At 41.4% G+C, this 19,051-nt stretch overlaps 1 protein-coding gene across 7 annotated transcripts in view; it reads right to left on the bottom strand.

The window, feature by feature from the left end:
- The window catches only part of CDC42SE2 (CDC42 small effector 2), a 101,392-nt gene that overhangs the window by 58,128 nt on the left and 24,213 nt on the right, over positions 1 to 19,051 (bottom strand). For 4 of the 7 annotated variants that reach the window (XM_084834022.1, XM_084834021.1, XM_084834018.1 and 1 more), the window contains one exon: positions 1,457 to 1,511. The exons of the other annotated variants lie outside the window; for them this stretch is intronic. The gene's annotated coding sequence lies outside the window, so the exon portion shown is untranslated. The remainder of the gene's footprint in view (positions 1 to 1,456; positions 1,512 to 19,051) is intronic. 7 annotated transcript variants of the gene reach the window in all.

The raw sequence follows: 19,051 nt of genomic DNA, 5'->3' as shown, positions 1-19,051 counted from the left end.
ACACTGACAGCTGCACTTTCATATTTTTCACTTCTTTGTACAAGTAAAATTCTGATAGTCAAAAGAACACAACATTTACAGGGTTGGATCCAGACTAAGGATGCTTCCAGATAAGGCTTCATTCAAGGAACTTTACGGGTGGTCCAGACATTGTCTTCAATGTGTAGCCCTCCTGTGTTCTTCCACTGCTTCTTCCACCTTTTTTCTTACAAGAAAGACAAAATAGCTGCACAGTGCCTTTTGATAGCTAGTGATGGTGGCCCTCCATCAGGAAGAATCCTTAGTCACATTGCTCCTCATACTACCAATCAAAGAGACTGTGCTGCTAACCCACGTCTTTCTCCCTTAATGGATTTTTTGTGGAAAGAAAAAAGATGGAAGAACCCATGGGAAACGCAAGAGGGTTGCAAATTGAAGACAACATCTGGAACCCTTCAACATTCCATGAAAAAGTCAGGATGATTCCTTGTCTGGATGCACCTTTAAAATAGACAAATTGAAAACAATGGGACTTAGGTTAGTCATGACTAACTTGGGTTCCATTGACTTCAGTGGGTCTGTTCTAAGTATCACTTGGTCTGCATCCAATCTGGTATTAGAAAAATTCAATCTCTTAAAAATATGGTCGACCAGTTATAAATACAAATATGGAATTTATGCCCAGTTCAGTAGGCACAAAAAGCCAAATGGATTTAATATGTATAGTGGTTTACACACACAGTTTTAAAAATGTTCAATCCTTCAAAGGCAACACAGGGAAAACTAAAATTCAGAATGAAAAACAATAGTTAAAAGTTCAATTTAGGATTTATTGCGTGGGTGATGTGGAGGGGAAGAAGAGGAAGAGTTCGAGCCAGTTTCCAGTGTTTGTGGTGGGCACAACTTATTTTTGTTTTTCAGTCTGGCTTTTAAATCCATGTATAGCTTACTCTTCTAAAAAAGAAAAGAAAAAGCTGAACAAAAATACCACACGCACAAAGTTTCGCCTACAAGTGGAGGTAATTTAAAAGAAAGGGAATTTTCTGGGGAAAGGTATGAAACCACCTACGCCTTCAATGTTTTTGTTCAAGTTGGGAGACACGGGGAGATTTCTGCTTCTGAGTTAAACACACCTCTTTTCAGGAGCCTGGACTACTGGGTCAGCCAGGACTCAAAATGGACTGCTACTTCTCAAAAGTGCTTTTGAGGTTCTTATATGTTACATGAATCACTGAATTAATAGACTCGGTAACATGTAGACATAGCACAGGAAGTTTAGAAAGCATATCAAAGATGTACAATAGTTCAACCAAATCCTGCCTGTAGCAATACACTGCCTGAACACAAACAACCAGTACAGTTATTATTTTATTTCCCTCATCTATGAATATATAAGCCTTTGACACTTATCTAATAAGGGGGTACAACCACATCTAAGCTGCTCATTAAGTAAAATGATCACTTTTCATTGCCTTACCTCATCTTGCAAAAACAAAGGTAGTATGTCCTCACACTGCTGTTGTTTCCCATTTCTGGAGGACATGAAATAATAATGGCTTTTAGAATTGGCTGACATTACACATAAGAATTCAGCACTATTCACCACAAATTATTCTCCAGAGGGGGAAGGGCCACAGTAGCATTGTAAAACTGTTGTGCGTGCACATATGAAGGCAGTAGATTTAAATATGACATTTTTACTCTTTTAACTCCACAATTTGCTTGTGAACTAAACAGTTCGTATTATAACTTTTGTCCCAAGTAAGCTTAATTCTAAAGCTAAATTCTAAACAAAGCCAATAAATAAATAAATAAATAAATAGCGCCATCCATATGTAATGGACTACAACTCTCATGTAGTTGACCGTGCTGACTAAGGATGATGGGAGTTGTAGTCAGGCACATCCAGAGGACACCAGGTTGGGGAAGGCTATTTTAATTGTATTTTCCTGCCCATTTCTAGCCCAATCATTTACTTGTTAATTAAATAATAAGTTCCGCTATGTTCAATGCAGGGCCCAAGTAAAAATGCTAGGGTTGCAGCCTTGCTTTCCATGAAGGTGTGAAGCTGCCTGTAGTCCCTCAACTGTGCAATGAAAGTTCAGTTGTAAATTAATGATTTGTTGAAACGTAAGACAAAAAATGAGATATGTGAAACATTAATCAGAGAGACTAATATTTAGCAGGACTATTGCTTTGTCAGCAACATGATATGTATCATATTTAATGTATAAGTACTTTAACTATTGCCTTGAAGCCTCAAAATCCTCTGCTTGATTTGAGCTCTTGTACTTGAGAGAACCTGTATGCTGCCCAAAGAAACAATCTATATTGTTCAGCATTTGAGGAGGTGAAGTTATTGTCACTGATTAGCTGAAGTACTGTCCTGACATAGAATGTTCAGTTGCTCAGAGAGCTAAACAGTTTCCAATCCAGCTTCTGTGAAGCAAGTGGAAGTTGCTAGTTTGGCTGGGATTAAAAATCTCACACATGGGCACCCCAAGAATTGGGAAATGGTTTCATGATGCAGAGAAGAGAAGCTAAGAGGCAGGAATCCAGATTCAAGAAGGATGAAGAAGTGGATATAAGAGAATATGAGGACAAATAGGGAAAATGTAACTTATTAACAAATGGTTAGGGTTGTAATGTACTGCAGCCATAAGTTCCAGCTCATCGTTCACCCTATGTTCTCTTTTTCTTGTTGCAATTTTGCCTTTTTCTCGTTACTTCTTTTTTTTTTTTAAATAATAATTAAACATGTGAATGTGCCTTGGTGAACAAGGACTCCCCTCCTGCACTAAATCACGTTTAGTCGGATTTTAAAACAGTATGAAGGGTAACAGCCACATAACTATACCCTGCAGCAAGGCGGTATCCCACCCTGCCATCATTACCTGTGAAATTGCATTACAAATCGCTGAAAAGATAAGACTATCGTGCAAAGCCTAAAAATGTGGTCAGAGCACACTTTTGACCATTCATGTAGAAAGCTGCAGGCACTTCTGATAGCAGCTTCTCTAAGGTAAACCTGAGATGTGGGAAGTCATCCAAATGGATGCTGTTCAAAGGCAGGTCTCTTATCATGGACTCAGAAACACATACCTCAGTTTGCAGACTGTACAACTCATGTGGGCATTTGAAAGAGATAAAAGGGAAACCTAGGATGATGTTTTAGAAATGCATTGACTGTAGCAGCTAGATATTTACCATCACCCTTTCAAAAACCTCGCTGTGTTTGCGCTCAAAAGTAGCACCTCTGCAAGTGAAGCAGAAAGGCCAGGGGTTATTTGCTTGCATTTCATACAGTATGCATTCCAAGATAGAAGACAGGAGAATGCCAAGCTCACAGTGTTACATGGCCAGGATCCAGAGATCCTCTTCTATACACAAAGCTGATTCCTGCTGCAAAACTACTACATCCCTTGCATGAGGAAAACCACATTGCATTCAGAGAACCTCTTTTGCTTGCAGAAGCCTCACTCAATTTTGCAGAAGGTTCCATTCAATCTCACATGAGCAGACCCACTCACACAATGGGGCTTTCCCTTCCTCTCCTCCCCCTAGCCCCTACAAATCTGCTCCCAAGGCTCCCCAACTCTTGGGAGCATATTTGAGGGGGTGTGGAGGGCTAGGGGGCAGGGAGGAGGAATCCATTCTTCTGGCAGATGGACTCCACTGGATACAGCCCATGGGTTGTGCAATGATTTGCACACATCCATGTTTGGCCTGTAAGAATAGCATTGTTTCTTCTTGTAGCCCTGTGGATCATGGCCTATATTATCCTCCATCTAGCTAGAATTATAATGTGCATTCAAGACTAGCAATTCCATCATTGAGCTTTCAAACTGGCTGTGCATTCCATGATTTTGCACTATTCTATTTCTATCAAAAGTGAGACCTATCCCAAACTTTCTAGTTCCACGAGGCCTTGCAATAGGTTCCTATGCAGAGCACTGTATTACTGAATTGTGTATTGATGTGCATAGAAGCACAGCTGTTTAAACTGTGGAGAGGAACAAGAGAACTGATAGCACTGATCTCCTTTGTACTGGATTCTCGAGTATGGAGAAGGAGAATCTAGACATTTGTAGGCTTCTATGGATCTGTATTGCTTTTGCCAGGTGCTATGGCAAACAAGGTCCAAAAATTGTTGTTTGCATAAACTCACGTTTCTAGAAGTTATCTGCAGTTTTACATATTGTCTATGCTAAGTATACTGAAAAAATAGCTATGCAGTCCATAGCTAGATTCATGTTCCCCTGCTTGCTAGAAGAAAGGATGGTGTGATGTCTTGTGTTCTAGAGGTGCCATCTACAATTTCTTGCACATTCATACCAAAAATCAATTTGTCTGCCACTCAGTCACAGGTGATTTGGCATGAAGTATTATCATTCAACCCTTGCTTAGAAAAAGATATGGTACATCCATCTCCCCTCCACAAGCCTGTAGTGCAACTCTGCTTGGTGAATCACGTTAAACAGCTGGGAAATTAATGAAGCCTATTGTATTCACATCAGCAGCACTATCCTGATTAAATCAGTGCTTCTGTAAACAGCAAGTCTCATGGCTGAAGACATACATCTTATTCCCACTGAAAATTCCTTCAAAGGATTATGCTACAATAGGTGCTGCTCACCAGCAAGGGTTTAAAAACCCACATCCTATAAAAAAAATGATATAGCAATAGACAGATGGGGAGCAAGAAATAGAACTCATTAGAAATATTACACGTGTTTAAAAAGTATTATTTTTATCAAATGAATGTCATCTACATACATGGTGTAATAAAATACATGTTTTCTCTGCTACCTAGTAGGGGACTGAAACTAAGGGTATTTAAAGTATCACATGCATGCAAATCCTCCTCAGGTAGCTGCAAAGTTCTCAGACTCCAGCTCAAAATGTCTTACAATTAGATTAGCAATTTAAAAAACCAAAAAAACTAACAACAGCAATTGGAAAGTTAGTATTTTATTGTTTAAAAACAAATAAAGAAAAAAAAATCTACCCGTCTGCCTTAGAAGGTGGTGCTCTTGCTTATCGCAGAAGTTTGGCATTTCACTCATCCGCAAATGTGAGCACTCTCTGCCTGGAAGACTGCCTTAATTATTCTCTGCTAAGTCTAGTTGCCAGGGTTGCAGCTGTACAGCCAATTCCTGCTGAAATGCAGGTCTTTGGAGGGGGTACAAAGGCCTTCATTATCTTTTCTCAGCGTATATACAGAGAGAGAATGGAACCCTCGCTCCCCCCCCCCAAATAATTCCAGCCACTCAATCATGACTATTTACATATGAAGAGTCATGCGGGAAATCCAGCCCAACCAAGCTTCACAAGTCACATGTGTCTGCCAGAAGTTGTTCCAAGAAAGCAAAATGTTCTTCAGGTCCATTAATTGAGAAACCAATAACTTGAACATGGTTAACTTTGAAGTATATTTAAATAATGTTTAAGAGTTAGGCATACAATAAAATGAAGGGGGAAATACACTTGACAAGTTATGCTGTTACTTTTAAAACTAGCTCCTAAGGGTTTTTTCCTTCCAAAATTGGAAAACCTGAGGACCCATTACAGTGACACAGTGTTTTTCAGCCACAAAACTCTTGGAATAGAAGCAAAATTACATACATCTGAAAACATTTTGTCAGAAGAAATCATTCTTGAAACTTAATGGGAGACAATTTGTAAAGTGGATTGACCCAGGAATTCAGCCTCCAATGACAAAATCATGGGCTCTTACACAAGGATTGATCGGTTCCATAAAATCCTATGTAAAATGATGCTATGTGTGAAAAATCAAAACAAAAAAGTTACAGGATAATATCACATCAGAAATTGACTATCTGAAGTGGCCTAAAGTGCCAGTAAACTTTCAGTTGTAGTTACAGTAAGTGAGGGATGCAATGGCAAGGGGCAAATTTTGACGAGGGGGCAGAGTAGCAAGAATGGGGGAAGTAGATAGACTGATAGTATACTCAGTTGGTAGCATAAGTCTTAGAGTAATTCATTCAACACTGTATAATGATTGTTCATTGTCCTCGTGATATAATCTTAGATGCTTGGTAGGACCATCTTTCTTCATTGGTACAACTGTTTATATCTTGTAGCTTTATTAACCCAGAACTGTTACAGCAATAAAAATAATTTTGTTATATATATATATATATATATATACACGTGTGTGTGTGTGTGTGTGTGTGTGTATATATATATATATATATATAATTGGTTTAAAGCAAGCATCTATTTTGTGTGACAATGTCTAAACTTTTTAAGTATTAGTATCTTAATTGTCATTAACAGTATTATAAAGACTTATCACAATTGAGTAAATAACTCTTAAATACTAGAAAGAGAAGGATCCCCCCACCCCTTTAACTACAGAAAAATATACATAGTAGTTTATCTTGTGTTTTCATTCAAGATGAAGAGAACTTTCCTTCAGCATCAGCACCGAGCAGGAAATACATAAGTCCTCAGGGACACTAGATGAAAATACTAAATGAAAATACTAGTTTCTGAACATGCTGCAATTTGGTACCCACTGGATCAGGAAATGCCCAGGATAGGAATTGAGCAATCCTATGCATGTTTAGACAGAAAAAAAGTCCTACACTTCCCAGAATCCTTCCAGCCATTCTTAATAAGCTAAGGGTGAAACCCTATCCAGATAGGTGGCCGCCTCAGAACTCAGAGGTGACCGCCAATCCAATGCAGGGCAGGAGAAGCATGGAGGGGATTTTTCCCTCAGTGCTCCTCCTGCCCTGCATTTTTGGCTAGACAGGTGATTGTGGCTGTCTAGCCACGGGAGGGCTGAGTGGGAAAGGAGGCTGCTGTACAACACATTGGATGTGTCGTACAGGCATTTCTGCCTCCCCGCCCCGGAACGCCCCTAGACACGCCCCTTTTCGGCTGCTCCGCGCTCCTCTTGTGAGCACGGAGGATGGGGCTGTTCCGCACTGCCTCCAAGGCAACGTGGAAGTGGGGGGAGGTCAGTTCTCCGGGAACTGACCTTGGAGCATGGGCTCTGGGGTTGGTTCCTGGAAAACAAGATATCCTATGGCCGTCTAGCCACTGTCTAGTGGTCATAGAATTGTTCCCCAATTGACATTGAGCTTTCCAAGACCACAAACACAGTTTGGGAGCAGTCCATTTGAGGCTTATCTTTGATCAAACACTGAGGAAGAACTACTGTTACATTTCCAAGGTGCTTCTGGGTTGTGGAAACCTTGGAGCACTATCAATATGGACTTAAATGCTGCAAGAACAAATGGCAGGCAAAGACCCACTATAAAAGAAGCATTGCCTTCTTTTGCCATCCCTATTCTATCTATCCCCTTTCAGTAAACCCACAGTCAAGAAAACAACAGATTATTAGTTTCTGGGACAGCTGTCAGCATAAAGCTTATTTGTATTTCTACTGTACTATATGTATTTAATATTAGATTCAGTCAATAATGAAAGCAAACTTTGGCTGGCAGAAAAGAACAGGAGAGTGATATGGAGGTTTGAAAGAAAGATCAATGGTCAATAGTTAGCAGCCTACCAAAACCAGAACACTTCTGAGAAATTTCTAATTGTGCACATCATATAAGACCCAAACACCATGTCAAAATCTCTGCTGCCCATTCATAGCAAAATGTCATTAAAACAAACTTATAGCAAAGTTTTAAGCTACATTATATTTTAACAGTATTGCACCAAGTAATATATGCATAGTGTCTCAAATATAAGTATCTCTACAGGCAACAGATCCTGTCACTTGTATTATATATGCGCTATAGGTAAAAGATTGAATGCTATAAATAATGAATGATTGATTGATTAGTGGATGCAATGGTCCTGTGAAAACATGAGTATAGTTGGTTGTAAACATCCCAGCAGACTGTGTTGTTACAGATGGTCGTATATTATTAGCAACCTAATGGCTTCCAACAACAATAAAATCACTTAATCCATGTAACAACCATTTGTTAAACAGAGCTGAAATTAATGGACTTTCTACCTTTGCAAATATAATTGTATTTGCATATCTGAAACCCTTTGGATTTTGTTGTTATTTTAAACCTTTTCCTTCAAGTATTATAGTGTGTGTGTGTGTGTGTGTGTGTGTGTAAGAGAGAGAAAGAGAATTTTGCTGTCACTTTGGGCAAGATATCAAATGATTAATCTGTGTGACAAATTCTAACAACTTAGTTCTATTTCAGAGGGGTTGTTTCATCCATTCTATGCCTATGGGACCTTACTTAAATCATATGTGCTTAAGAACACAGCCTCAGGGTAGTGCTATAAATTCTGGCTGTTACAGGAAGACCCCTAGTATTACACCAGTGAACAACAGTGTGGAAGTAAAATCTACATATACACTGTCTGTAAACACCACTGCATATGCATCTGGAAACCTATCTAAGTCATATTTCTTAGATACGTTTAAACTTGATGTTTAAAAATATGAAAACATGAAATTTTATTCCAATACTTTATGTGGAAGTAGGCTAAAATGCACTGCATATATGTTGGGTTCGCAGTCATTAGGGGCTCACCCCACAGAAGGGTACCCCTCCCTCGGCCCTTGGAAGGGCAGGCTAGGGATGTCAGAGAATTCCGCCACGGATCTCGGTGAGGCCGAATGCCAGTGCATTCGGCCCCCCGAACTCTGTGGCAGAATGGCCTGCCACCCCCCCGCCCCCTGCGGATCCCGCCCGGGACGAGACTTACCTGGGGCGGATGTTCCGGACGGCGGCGGCTCCAGCGGCGGCTTCAGCGGGTCTTCCAACTGGCTGCCGCTGCCGCCATTTGCAGTCCGTTTCCCTCCCGCCCATTTGTGATAGGCTACGTAAAGACTTACGTAGCCTATCACATCTGGGTTAAAAAACAACAACAACGCGTACACGAATGGCGGCGGCTATGGCCGCCGCCATTTGCGTTCCTTATTTCTGGCTGTCTTAGTCTACGTAAATATTTACGTAGACTAAGACAGCGAAAATAAGGGGAACGCAAACAGCGTAGCGGACGCTATTTGCGTTCCCCCTTATTTTCGCCGTCTTAGTCTACGTAAATATTTACGTAGACTAAGACGGTGAAAATAAAGGGGAACGCAAATAGCATCCGCCACGCTATTTGCATTCCCCCTTAGTTTTGCCGTCTTAGACTACGTAAATATTTAGACGGCCAAAAATAAGGAACGCAAATGGTGGTGGCCGTAGCCGCCACCATTTGCGTACACTTTTTTGTTTTTTAACTCTTTACGTAGCCTATCACGGCTGACTACAGGGATGCAAACGGGATGCTATGGCCACCGCCATTTGCATCCCTGCTAGCCAGCAGCCGGATGTCCGGCTGCTGGTGGAGCCGGCTGGCGGCTCCGCAGAATCCCCGCGGAGCAGAGCCAGCCGGCCAGGATTCTGGGGGGAGGCGCAGAGCGCCTCCCCCCCAGCGGAACCCGGCGGAGCCAGGTAAGCGGGGTTTCGTACACCCCTAGGGCAGGCACATCGCTCGATTAATGGCAGGGCTGTAACCTAGTGGCAGAGGAACTGCTTTGTGGGCAGGAGGTCGAAGGTTCAGTCCCAGGCATATCCAGTTTAAAAAACTGGATACACAGAGAAGTTGTCACAGAGAGGAAGGCCAGGAACTCTTCTCGATCATCCCACAGTGCAGGACACGGAAGAATGGGCTCAAGGTACAGGAAGCCAGATTCTGGCTGAACGTCAGGAAAAACTTCCTGACTGTTAGAGCAACATGACAATGGAACCAATTACCTAGGGAGGTGGTGGGCTCTCCCACACTGGAGGCAGTCAAGATGAGGCTAGACAGCCATCTGCCAGGGATGCTCTGGCTTGATTCCTGCATTGAGCAGGGGGTTGGACTCGATGGTCTTATAGGCCCCTTCTAACCCTACTATTCTATGATTCTAAGCCAGACCCAAGCAGTACCTAAGCCTCTCTTCCTCAGCCATCTCACCTTTCACTTACCATATCTTAGGAAGTCTAAGACTTGCTATCTTAGGAAAGCTGTCTGAAATTGAGACACAGGACATCAGACTGCACAGCACACCTGAACAGGGTTTCATAAAGAAAGACATACCATAGATGCCAAAAGGCACTCAGCCATAGGTATCAGAATTGTTGTCAATAAAAGGGGACAACACTTTCCTCACTTCAGAATACCACCCCCTCTGCCTATTATCCACAGAACTCTATGGTGCAAATAGTGCAGTGTTAAAGTCCCTTACACAAATGAAATTTTGATCTGCTAATATTAGAATAGCTTTTGCTGGTTATATGCAGAAATATCACTGATCTCCATGTTACCAGTTGCAGAGTTTGACATTAAAGATCAGAATTTCATCAAATAAAGAAAAATCAATCATACTTTATAATGAATGTTACTTCTAGAATCTTTAAATTGGAAAAGAATAAAATGTCTACAAATTCAGTCTGCCTGTCCACAGCTGCAAGGCAAGACTGCCCATGAAGCAGTTCCCCCAACATATATGTCTCTGATTCCAAAACCACAGTGAGGCATAAACAGTTTGCAAATGTGCCAGAGATGCTGCAGTGAGAATAATTTCAAATGATTCCATTTTAAGGGCGCACCTTTAATTATGGCTGCCAATCTGGATTTCACGTTCTCCTAGTTTTTCTCCAGCAGACACAGACCAATTAACAGCCATTGCTGATGTATAATTGGTATAATTGGTCAACAAGGATAAAATAATCAGGACAGTGGCTTCCACTTATTGGCTAGAACAGGTGTGTTCAATCTTTTCAGCCCAGGAGGCTGCAGCTGGTGTCAGCTTGAGGGCTAGAAGCCACATACAAGTGTGCACACTTGTGCACACACGAAAGCACACACACACTGGGGTGGGGGAAGGCTTAGGATCTCCAAGGTAGCTTTAACCTCGCCCCAGCCCAACAAGATTGCTGGGGTGGGGGGAGGCTCTTTCAGGGTTGCTGAAGGAAGGGGAGACCCCCAGTGACCTCGATTGGGAGTGTTGTGGCCACATCTGAACCTGTGGTGCAGAAACAGCTCGACTACTTCAGCGTCGCTGAGGGAGGTTAAAACCTCCTCTCCACCTCAGCTACCCCAATCGGGATTGCTGCTTCCCTGCCACCATTAGGGCAGATCTGGCAGCAAAGGGGTCATGTGGCCACACAACGGACCTTGGGGAGGCTGCATGTGGCCTGCAGATTATGCACCTTGGGAGGGAGGAGCACACTTGCTTCTTACTGAACAATTGAGCAGAATACTGTGCTGTCACATTTTCCCTCACATCTCTCAAATTACAAGGGCTGGAGACTTACTTAAAAAGAAAAAAAAAGAAAAGAAAGAAGGCTAAGAACCTGGGCCACCTAATGCCTCGAAGGGCACTGGGTGGCATATCTAGAATCAAGGTAAAACATGGTGATCTGGACCATATGGCTAAAATCCATCCAAAAACCTACAGCTTTATAAAATGAACTTAAGTTTCTCATAAAATGCTAATAGACTGACTGAGAAAAAGTGCTTTGGTAGCTTTATATTAAACTTAGTTGTAATTACTCCTCCTCCTCGAAGTTCAAGTAAACTATACATATTGAATTTAATCACGGTGGTGTCATATAAGCAGCTAGAGAAAATGCCCCATTAGTATTCTTAAAAGAAAACTCACAAGAACGGCCACTAAAAGGGATGCAATTTTTCTTCAACCTCCTATTCTTCTAGTGGGAGGTAGTATTCATAAGTCACAGAAATTCAGCACTTTCCAGGAATGAGAAAAATACTTTGGATAGAAGCACATACACTATGATGATATAAAAACAGTTCAAATCCAGAACATACTAATACATTTGTATTGTCCATTGTAAACATTCAACTTGTTTCAACATAAAATAAGTTATTTTTCCAAGGAACAATTCCCCTTTAAAGCAATTTTGAAGAGAACTATGGCCTTCTGCCTCATATTGACTAGTGACTTATTCCTCCCATTCCAGAAAAGCAAGAAGCAGCAAATTAGAAAATTAAAAATAAGAACACATTTCTAAATGAAATGTAGATAGATACCATAAATACCAATGCCAGCAGGAGCAACAGGAGAATTAACTGCTGTCAAAAATAATTCACTCAATTAACTCAGGGTCATGAAGCACCTGGACCTTCTGTCAAAGTTAGTTTATATTACATATGAATATTAATCAGTCTGTTTTTATTGTGGAAACAAAAGATATTTGCATATCATAATTCCAATGTACTGCTCTTTGGAGGCTCATTACCAGAGAGGTACTTCAACTGCTATTTAGAAATTCATGAAAGTGCCATGAAATCAAATCCAATCTATTTAAGGTTAAATTCCCTGTCATGCTCTGATGAGCGCAGTACCATGATGAATTTGCTTCCCATCTGTTCTTGCTATTTAGCCTAACAATTTCCAGGGTTAAAAGCAAACAGATAGATTTCCAACTGCATTGCTTCATAACCAGACACTCTCCCCCCTCAACTACAAACAGTTTAGTAAATGGAAAGATTCCTCTTCTTCTTCCCTGGAAAGCCTACTCTGAGGAAAGCCTAATCTTCCAAAGAATAGCATTGCTTTAATAAATCAGCACTACCAAGATCGCACTTAAAGAGCTACAAGAATTATAGACGATTTAAACCAAACTGCATGTGGAAAGCCTGAAGAAACAGGCTACTTTTGATGTGCAAGAGGGGTGGATTTTAGAGTCAGGTCGAGGCCATGAGGGATATACCAAAATATAGGCCTGTCCTTAAGCTTGGGTGCTAGACTTGGAGCTTGAATAGAATAAAGGCCTTGAGCTGGAGCCTGAAGTGAAGCAGGCAGAAGATACTGCTCTACCTGAGAGGCAAGGACAGGAGGACAATCCTATTCATATTAGGACTGCAAAGCACTATGATACAAGATACATTAAAAAGATTGTTATACATAATACATTTTAAGTTCCCTATGTCTGACCAGAGAGAACTTCAGCAAGTAGTCCTTGAAACATCTGAATCAACCTAAAAGTCAGAAGAAACAGGAAGAGATAGAAGCAGAGGAAAACATCTATTCCTGTTTGTGAGTACATTCAGCGAACTGCCTAAACCTGTTCCTGTTTGTGGGGTGCAATTTAGGGAAAAGGAAAGGAAATGTCCCCAACCAGTCGTGTCCGACTCTAGGGTGCAGTGCTCATCCCCGTTTCTAAGCCGAAGAGCCAGCGCTGTCCGAAGACGCTTCCGTGGTCATGTGGCCGGCATGACTGAACACCGAGGTGCACGGAACGCTGCTACCTTTCCCGCCGAGGTGGTGCCTATTTATCTACTTGCAATTTCTTGCTTTCGAACTGCTAGGTTGGCAGGAGCTGGGACTGAAGACGGGAGCTCACTCCCGTCACGCAGCACTCAGGTCTCGAACTGCTGTCCTGCCGACCTTCCAGTCTGCAGTTCAGCGTCTTAACCACTAAGCCACCGCGGGAAACCTGCGGGAAACCTGCAGGGAAACCTGGTATTTAGGGAAACCTGGACTTAATTTTGATAGCTTATTTTGCTGGGGAAGACTCTCTTACCTATTAGGAATGGTAATCAAGCATATTTAATTTAAGAACCTTTAAGCAAACCCAACCTGTTCATTTGAAGAGTGACATTTTAATTCCTTTTTTGTAGGTAATTTCCAGTAATGAATATTTTAGTTTTTGTTCATTTTGAAAGATTGTCTCTAGTGGTGGTTTCAATATCCCATGCATATAACATAGGAAACAGGCTACTGAATTTCTTTTAGGCAGAGAGAGTTTATTCTAATGGTACCAGCTAAAGTTTTATAGCTCATGCAGCATTCCCTAGTGGTGAGGTCTAATTCACTTTATTAAAAACTGTGGCAGCATGTTCTATTGACTAAAGCCTCAAAGTTAATTTTTTTTAAAAAAGAGTGGAGTCACTATCACAGGTGGCATTTGTTGGTTATGCAGACTGCTTTTTATGTAGTGTTTTTTGAGGAGGAGAAATGTGAGAAGTGCAATCTAACATTCTAATTTTCAGAGCATCATAGTAATATGATAATCTGCTCCTACTGCAGAAGTTTTTGTGGCTGAAATGGCACTTGCTGGAGATGCTTTTAGGATTAGGACATACTGTGTTCTAAGCACAGAGTTAGGCTAAACAGCACAGAGCCTGGAACCCTTCCAACTCTATTGTATTATCAAAACACTCAATTGATTGCTGGAGATATGCATGGTCTTTAATGCCACTGACAGCAGAAGGGGAAGGGGAGAGTGTAAAAGAAGGGAATGATATTAATCAATCAGTTGTGGAAACTACATTCACTGCTGAAAACAAGTGTGGTGTGCTTTATTTTAAATTATAGCATGTTATATGCACTCAGTTAACCTTTGCACTTTCGTTATGCCTTATTTTACATTCATATCAACAGGGTGCACTCAGCAAGATTAGGCAATCTCAAAGTAAATATGCTTTCATATAAGTATTTAAACGTTATTCTGACAAATAATGAACACACATACCTCAGAGACCTACCTGTGTTTACCCTGTAAGTGAGCCCCTCTTAGATAGCATTTTACTTCTGGCACTACCAATGGGATTGACAAATGGTTACTTCAAAACAAGGGACATTATGTTACATGCCTGCAGAAATTCCTTTTATGCTCTTATCGTAGTTGGATATTTAGAAGGAACGAGGCCCTAAAATACAAGACATCTGGCAAACTGAACACCAGAAGCTGCCTTAGGGCACTACCAGATAGAGGATTCAACATACCAAATGCATTACAATTTATTTAGGAACTGAGTATTCTTAACCAAAGAGCAGGATCAGCATTGGTGGCATTAGACCAGTGACCGTGGAATACCACTTCCTCCATACCTCACACACGATAGCCCGAGCCAGGGGTCTATGAGCTCCTTCACATGGAACTTTTATCTTGCTACTGAGATTGCTCACTCATGGAAGTTTGTGGGTCTTTTACATGACGTTGTTAACTTCCAGGGCACATCCAGAGGTATTTCCTGCTTATTTCATCACAAAAAGATTAGGAACTAATGAACCATTTTTTAAACTCGGGGTGTTATGTGATTAAAACAGTCACTAGATGGTGCTTTTCACTGTGTTCTACGGCACCTTGAAAATTTAAAGCTTCCCCTCTCACCAATCATGTGGTCGCTGTCTGGGAGCCTGCGATAAACACGGAAAGGCTCCAGAACGGGAGGACTACAGGGGGTTTCTTTAGTGTAAAGGCAGCCTCAGTGTCTGTAGAATCAACACAAAAGGGGAAAGCATGGAGGAGTGCACAGTCACTGTCAACATCCACAAGTTCAAAGATAACTTCTGTGCAGTGAGGGGCCTTCACTACTCATGTACGTCAGTGGGCACCAATATGCCCCTGGTCATCTTTCTTGGCACCTGCCAAAATACCCTATCCCTCATACTTTTTAAAACAAATGAACACGTTTTGCTGTGAAATAGGTTTGTTGAAGCTGAAAACCATGGATTCAAAGGAGTAGTTTAGTGTGTCAGGGCTCTATCTTGTCTTTTGGGGCAGATTACTTGTCCTTTGCTATGTCTCCCATGGCAACCATTTTGTGGTGGTGCCCAGGACAATTTCCAGGACAATTTCTCTAATTGTCAAATGTGCCCACGGCCCAAAAATGTTGTTTACCCCTGCTATAGGCTCTACACTGTGTGAAGAGCCTACTTGAGTAGAGAAGGCTCCCCGCTGCAGAAGTTATATCCCTCTAATTCATGGCAGGTGACAAAGCTGAGGAGGCAGAGCTAGCATACTTGTCTTTGCTCTCCCCCCCTCATGTATTGATTAAACACAGAAGTAGAACGCTTGAATAAGGCTAATGAAGTGATACAATCAACACCACAACAAACCTTCATTGGATTCCCCATACCAATAGATCAAGTCTCTGAAAACAGGGCAGATTAGGGATGGACATGAAGTCTGAGCCCAGAGTCTTCAGGCATGTAATCGAGTGTCTTAACCAGGTGGCCTCAGCACCACATAACACCGCTATAAGTACAATCACGCCTAGGATCAAACCGTTAATCAAACGGAAGGTGGAAGGGAGGCTTTCTTATCCTTCCTACTCTCTCCCAGTGCTGACCCAAGACATTCTGCTGCCTGACATGGAGCCCCAATAGCACCCCCACCTGTTAGGTAGCACTTCCCCAACCTGGTGCTCTCCAGATGTGCTGGACTACAACTCCCAGGTTCTGGGAGCTGTAGTACCAACACATCTGGAGGGCACCAAATTGCAGGACACTATGCTAGGTGAACACTTGCTTTATCCGTCACCCCTATCTGCCTTCATCTATTCTCCTCACCCCTGGCCCCACAATGCCATCTAAAGCAAATTGCTTTACACTGAAGCATGTCAGGGCCAGCTCTGTTCATTCCACAAAGAACTGTACATCTGACAAATTGAGAACCTGGCTGATGTTACCATATGACACCTGATCACATTACTAGTGGCCAAACTTAAAAGAAAACAAATGTCATGACACAAGCTACCCCTTTCTTCTCCACTCAGGATAACAGAGTTTTAGAGCTCATCCTACGATTTTTCTCCCCCGCCCCACTTCACATGATTTCTAACAGTAAATCTAAAGTTAGTGAGAAATTAAGTGTATGCATGAACACACTTCTAGCCACAGCTTTCATGATTGTACAACTAAGTTTTTAAATATCTTCCTTAGCTAAGAAAGCATGGGAATTGCAAGGGAAGCATCTTTATTCAGCTCAATTACAAACTGTATCCAAGCCAGCTGCGTAGCATGTTACTCTATATGAGAAAAGGAAGACATGAGTTAAAACCCTGAAGGGGCAAATCTCATTGTTAGCTATATGCAGCCAAAAAGAAACCCAGAAAGAGGAAGTGCATGAATACAAACCTTCCTAAGGGAGAATCTGAAATAGAAGACAACCTTTGCAGCATCAAATAATGATGCACTGCAGTGCTTTCAGGCTCACTTCTTAATTCAGAATGCAACTCAAATACAAAGCAACCGCAATGAATTACTGCTTTGTTATAAATATAGAACAAAATATTTAGAATATGGAATGTGGAAATGCACAATACTTAGTACAATAATTTTAAAGATGAATAAAATAATATTTAAAATATTAATGCATTACTAAACTCCATGGCAAAAAAGGGCTGCCTTGAACCACCAAAGCTGAAGGTGGATAGGGAGAAAATGTGCTGCCTATGGGGAAGACATTTGTAGCATGCAGAAATGTCCCTGAAATACTGTGTATGTAGTGGCATCAAGAGGCAATTGTAAAGAGATATAATGCTGTTTGTAGCTACTTTGACTCTTGTGAGCAGTGCAAGGGGGGAATCAAAATAGTCTACACTGGCAGAGACATACACCTAGCTTTCACACCCAATTAGAATCAGTTTGTAATTGTTCAAAGAGAACAGTTACACAAACGGCATAATAACATCACCCCAACTAACAAAAGAAACATTACATAGCATATCGTTTAAAACAGTGTTTGGATTTTTGGCTCTTGCCACTTGTCTGGCAATCTCATGCACGTGAGTCTTCAAGGGAAAAGCTCTGCCAGCAGTTTAGATCTAAACTGTTGGAAATATGGATCTTGCAGCAGTTCTGATACAATTCACATGGAATGCAATACCTGTTAAGTATGTCCATATGCACGTGATGGAGGTTTTTATGGAAAATGCTCCTCGTTGCAGTAGTTCAAGGGGAAAAGCCATGGCATGGAGCAAACTTCTTGAAGGGAACATGTATGAAAGGGAAATGGAGATTTATTTTCTATTAAATTTCTTAATTGTCCAATAAAATCCCACATTAAAACATCGTATTTCTAAAAATACCCTAACCCACCCCAAATGCCTGACTGAACAACCATGTTTTCAATGCATGGCAGAAGCTCATTAAAGAGGGGGTATGGCGGAGTTCCCTAGGGAGGGAGTTCCATAGAGTGGGGGCCACCACAGAGAAGGCCCTCTCCCTTGTCCTCACCAGCCTAGCTGTCCTGGCTGATGGGACAGAGAGAAGGCCATCCGAGGCTTGTTGAGCGGCCTGTCTGGTGTTGCTGGGTTTTAAAGGTCAAAACCAACACGCTGAATTTGGCCCAGTAAACAACTAGGTAGCCAGTGCAACCCCAGTTTTCCTCTGGGGAAGCACAAGAGTTCCTTTTCCCCGCACAAGTTGAGAGAGCTGGAAAGCCTCAGCTGTAGTGTCATTGTAAGTACTGCAGACACATACCAGTCCTGTTTTCCTCTTTACTCCGGTGTCATCAGCAAAGTGGTCTCCGCCTGGATCACTTCTCCCAACACTCAGACAAGAGTTGACTCTTCATTTCTATTATCCCTTGAGTACTAGAAGAAGGAGCACTCTAGGACTACAGCTGTCCTCCCTGTTGATTACATCTTTCCAACTCCTTCTTGACATAAATGTGGAGGAAAGGAACTTGTGCTTAGCCAGAGGAAAACACCATTTCCCTTTCATATATGTGGAAGCTTCCCTTCTCAGTAGTGACCACAGAATCTCTTCTGGTTCCCTATGATTCCCAAGAATCCACATTCAATGTCTTTCCCATAAGGGTTCCACATAATTATTTACGAAGTTACACTGATGGTGGTGGTGGAGGAGCTTTTTTTGTATGTGGCCTCTTTGTAGGGACCATATGCTAGTAAACATTCGCCTATCTGAAACTATGCATAAATCTAAAACCATACCTATTATAAAACTGGTCATAAAAAATCCTATTCTTAGGACTAGTTTTAAAATAGGCATAGTTTAATAATAGGCAGAGGGTTTTTTTTTAAGAGAAGTTAAAATAGATAATGACTATTGCGTAATTGTATACAGTCTGTTAAATTGTCAATTCATCAGCATCTTTACACTAACTACATTGAAACTTGTGTATATGTCAATTTTACCTGTTTTGTGTTATATGAATTTGTTACTGTTATATATTTTGTTAAATACAATTTTTAAAATCCTAAACCTTACCATTATGCTCAACTCAGCTGTTATTTAGAATGCTTAAAACACACTGATATGCAAGTATGAATTTGATCATGAACACTGTAGTAAAATATGGCCTGATCC

Source organism: Heloderma suspectum, chromosome 2, assembly GCF_057233095.1.
Source record: "Heloderma suspectum isolate Gila_16-S chromosome 2, 16-S_ref, whole genome shotgun sequence".
NCBI classification, from domain to species: Eukaryota; Metazoa; Chordata; class Lepidosauria; order Squamata; family Helodermatidae; genus Heloderma; species Heloderma suspectum.
Note: the sequence above shows the minus strand (reverse complement) of the source record. Positions and strands in the feature narration are given on the sequence as shown.